Raw genomic sequence first — 5018 nt, 5'->3', positions numbered from 1 at the left:
GCTGGGAATGAGGTATAGCTGCCATCACTTGCAGGTCTCTGAGATGTTTAAAACATCATTGCACACACGGGAACGTTAAAGACTAATGTGACTGACAGTTCAATAATCTGCTGATTTGTAGGCAAACATTTGATAATGAGTTTGATGGGTCTGAAATTCAACCAGTTTAAAAGGTTTCCTATTTTATTCCTCCTCCTTCCTCATAAGAGCTTCCGTAGCCACTCTTCTATTTCCAATTTATTTTCTCAAGCTTCTATTGAAAGTAGCCTGGATTTTTATTGCGAATGAGCAGTTCAGGGTGTTGAGAACAGCTCTTATAATATTTCTTTCTATATTAACCCAATAGATAATATTTCTCATTACAGTTCTTGAAAAAAAGACATTGCATATTTGTTTGGAGGGAATTGCAAATAATTTCCATTAAATACTGTTTCACACTTATTCTCATTTGCTGATTCCCAGAAAAAAAATCTATTTAAATACTATTAAAAAAAAAAAAAAAAAAAAGGACATTGACTTTTAACTGTGAAGTTCACCTTTGGGAATCAACCCCCAGACACTTGGCATTAAGGATCAATAGTGAGAATAAGGTCTGTAAGAAAAGCCCTGGTAGATGTTGGAAAGAAAAGAATCTAGCTGCTTCTTTTTTTATCTACTCTGCCAAACAGACCAGACAGCAGGAAGAACTCATTGGCTATTTTCTGTATATATAGCAATTGCAACAAGAGTAGAGTGATAACTTGTGGATAACAGATTCAAGATTCAGTTGTGTATTTGTGCATGTATATATGTGCATTATCTATCTACATACCTATCTACTCTACCTATCAGTCTATCATCTGTATATCTTCATTCTGTTCACAATTTGATCTTTTTATTCTTCTTTTTTCTTTTTTTTTTTCAGATTACTTGTGAAATAGCTTGGCTAATTCTTGGCTTGGATAATTTTGCATACCAAAGATGACAAGCTCTGCTGCAGTGGTTGGCTTCCCTGAATGCAGAGGTGGGAAAGTTTCTATAACACAGTATATTGGGTTCATACTTTGCTTCTAATTTATAGTTATTTTTCAACAAATGACCACACCTTGCCATTGTTTTGAAGCACTAACTTTTTCCAAAAATCTCTGATCAGAGTGAAGAAACATGTCTTACTGTTAAAAATATTGACCTGGGAGATGAGATCTGAATTCTTTTCATACTAACTTCTTGACCTGTGTTGAATACTCTCCTTACTTTCTCATTCCTCAGACAAGAGATCTCCTCCATGAACCACAGCCACATACTGACCCAAGGCGACTTTAAGGGATCAAGAGCTAGAACTGCTAGAAAACTATGCAGAATTTATGGTTTCATAAGGTAAATATGTATGGCCTTGAGACACATTTCCCAATATTTTGGAACTGGTGAAATTTGAAATATTTGCAGGCATCAGAAACTCAGCCATAATCTTTTACCTGTTCTGCAGATGGATGTACAGAGACCTGGAAGGGATTTTCTGACATGATGCTTCAGGGAATAGAGATAGTGGAAGCAGATCGAATGTTACCATTAGATTTATCAGATTTAGGATCATATGTTATCACTAGATTTGGCAAAACCTGTACAAGTTCAACTCATTTCTCTGCTCATGGTATATGACTACAAGGTAGGACTTCATTCCCCTGTAGTTAGCCAAGTAGTTTGCATGGCAAAATCCTCCAACAGTGCTGACTGAGAAACACAGCCTTGTTGCAGTGTGCTCCTTCAAGGGCTGGAGAAAATTGCTATACTTTGCACTGATGGTTTGCCCTCTTATTAGCTTTGTCACTTCACCTTGATTTGTTTCTGAGTTTCTTTCTCCTTAGCTTTCAGATCCTAAAATTGACTTCTGAGAAAAGATGTCCTGTGTTTTCTGAAAATAACACCATAACAGTATGGAGGAAATCCGTGCTGTTAGTGACAGTTTGAAGTTCAAATACCCACACTCAGTCTTCTTTTCTCTCACTCAATGTTTGTTTTACAGTCCAAGCACTTAATCTTTTTGGGTTTTGATGGTGCTTCTTTTTCTCTCTCATTCCATCATATTACTTGGCCAGATATAATTTCAAAAACTGAGCATTCATCATGTCCTCCTCACAGTGTCAGTATATTAGGACAGTAGTCATAATATAAATAAAAATCTTGCTGCTTCTTTGAAACAGGTATTTCCAGAACAGCTAAGCTTTTTTATCTCTATGCTAGTAGTGAACAGATTTGATGAGAAAAACAGTGTTTAACTGTTAAACTTTGTCTTGCTCATGTAAAATCCACATTTTCAGTACAAGGACGATTGGATTCCTGTTGCAGTGGTTGCGCGTGTATTGACTTCAGTAACTACTTTAATTTTGTAAGCGACCAGGTACATGTTAGATCCCACTGAGAACTGTCATCTCATACATGGAAAAAAATCTTAGGGGAGTAAATTTCCGCAGACATTGAATCCATACATGACAAAAAGACAGAAGTGAGCCAGGCTTGTTTGTGCAGAGAAACACTGGCAATAACTAAGAGAGTGGCCAGGTTGATAGCAAGACAAATACGATGTGAAAGACCCAAGAAAAAAGGTCACTATTCAAACAGCCAAGTAGTGTGGTGGGACTGCTTAGTGGCCACAAGCAGCAATAGTGCTGGCTGGACATAGCCAGTATGCAGGCTGGTCAGAGCCTCTGAAAAGTCTGGTTTTGTTTTATGGGGAGGGGGGGGGGCCGGGGCGGAAACAAGCAAACTAGGCATTTCTGGGTTCTTTATTCTGTGTTTTTCATTCTACCTTATGTTTTACAGATGTAGTCATATACATGGACAAAGAAAAAGAGGGACTTTCTCCTGTTCCAGAATATAATCAGAAGTGTCTGCAATGTTTAGACAGTCCATATCTCATGCTTATCCTGGAATAAGAGGACTACGTTCGCATGAAGAAGAGCAGCAGCCATGGAACAATCCAATGGCTAATGATTTAAAAGTCAATGAGTTTGCTGGGAAAAGTACCCAGTGGGAGTCGCATCATCAGTATGCCTTCAGGTAGAGCAGATATTAAGCTCTTCTTAGCACTGTGCTATAGGTGTATCTACATATTACAATCATTAAAAATGATTTTGATCATTTTTAAGAGTATGATGACCTGTGGCCTTGGCATCAGGAGGTGTTATTTGAGAGGTTACTATCCATGTGAGAAATGGCAGTTTTTCTTTTGGTTGAAAACAGAACTGAGAAGATCAGTGTGGGCAGAACACTTGATGATGATGATGATGAAAGATAGCATTAAGTAACACTAATGAGCAAAATGAGTATGAAGATTATTTTTTCCATTCATAGATTTACTGATAAAATAACTGCAAGCTAATTTTATGGTTTTTTTTCCACAAAAATATTTTACTGAATGAAATCTACTTTTTCCATTGATCAGTGGCATTATTTTGCTTACAGTTCCTTTATTCTTCTCTCTTTTTCTAATGGAGTTTTGCAAACTGCTTTGAATGAAAGGGTAGCAAGGCCTCCCTTGCTTCTAAACAATAAAGCTTATTTTTTATATCCACCCAAATTGCAGTTCCTGTGCCCAGCCCTCTCATGAGCCTGGCTCACTTCAGAACAGCATCTCTTTGCTTTCTTCTTGCAATGCTCTTTCAGGGTAGAACTGCTTTAATGCACTTCATGCCACAAAAGCCAAATGAATCCCCCCAGTGATATTAATGCAACGCAGGAGAAGAAGTATCATTAGCTGATGTTCTGAAGACTGCAATCTGACAGTTTTATTTGTGGTAAGTAAAAATAAGGAGTAGATAAATTCTTAAAATATTAAATGAAGCCATTTGCTTATTTAATTAAATAGTTAAAGAAAAATCTCTTTAAAAAAATCTCCTCTGAGGAGGTATCCATCTACTTAACTTCTGAGAATCCTTCTTAAGTAAAATGAGTCCCTAATTTGCAATGCATGGAGTTTGAATTAATCATCACTCAGCTGCATAAGGCTTCAGATCCCTGCTTGATGGTGGTTTGATCCATAGTAAATATTTAAACAGGTTTCGACATAGAGGCTTGTTGTCTGCTCCTAAGAAAAAAGTTAGAGTTGCGCAGCTCAACATATATAGCAAAGCTGAAATGCAGGGGGTTGCATATGGATGACAGCATTTGCGGATTGTTAGGTAAAAAACAGTCTAGAAATGAAAAAAACATAAAAGTGCAATGCACCCATAATATATAGCCTTTCTCTTTTATAATTATCTCTAAATGTCTCTAAAATTGGAATTAACTTACTGCTGGGAATCTTTAATGCGACTTGAGCAGTTTCAGCGAATGTTTTTATGTCATGTGTAAAAATGGAGTTTATTGCTTTTAAGGTTGTTCATTGTATTTATTTATTGTTTATTGTAATTAACTTGTATTTAACTCTTGACTTGTATCAGCAATAGTGCAGCCAGCAGGAGCAGAAGGTGATTGTCCCTCTGCACTCAGCTCCAGTGAAGCCTCGCCTTAGCCGCTGTGTCTGACATTAGATTCCTCGCACTATGGAATTCCCGCATGCTGACAAACTCTCCTGGGCTGCTGCCTGAGCGCTGCTGCTTCCTCCCGGATTGGCTCCGCGGCCGCCTCCTGCTGCCCAAGGCCGGCCACGCTGCTGCTTCCCCGCTGCTCCTTCTGCCTCGGACTGTCAAACACCGTGCAACAGGACCGCTGCTGGACCTGGTGGTGACTATCCCCGCTTTACGCAATTCTTGCTGCTTTCCTATCTTTTCTATCGCACCCCTTCCCTTCCCTGTCTCCCTGATTAGGTTTTGTAATAAACTGGTTGGACTAACATATGAACCGTTGTTTCTTACTCGCATGCCGGGTATACAGATATTAAAAGAACCTCCTCTCCCTCCTACAAATTGGAGAGAGACAGCAAGACACTAGAAATCTTCATCAGCTCCAGATATAGCAATGGTTTGCGACGTTATCAAGTAACACAGTTGAAGTGAAGAGAAAATGGGTGTTTCTGGGGAATTCTATGGCTGAAAGTTTGG

Source organism: Lagopus leucura, unplaced genomic scaffold (genome assembly GCF_019238085.1).
Source record: "Lagopus leucura isolate 7727_CA_CO unplaced genomic scaffold, USGS_WTPT01 Super-Scaffold_100035, whole genome shotgun sequence".
Lineage (NCBI taxonomy): Eukaryota > Metazoa > Chordata > Aves > Galliformes > Phasianidae > Lagopus > Lagopus leucura.
Note: the sequence above shows the minus strand (reverse complement) of the source record.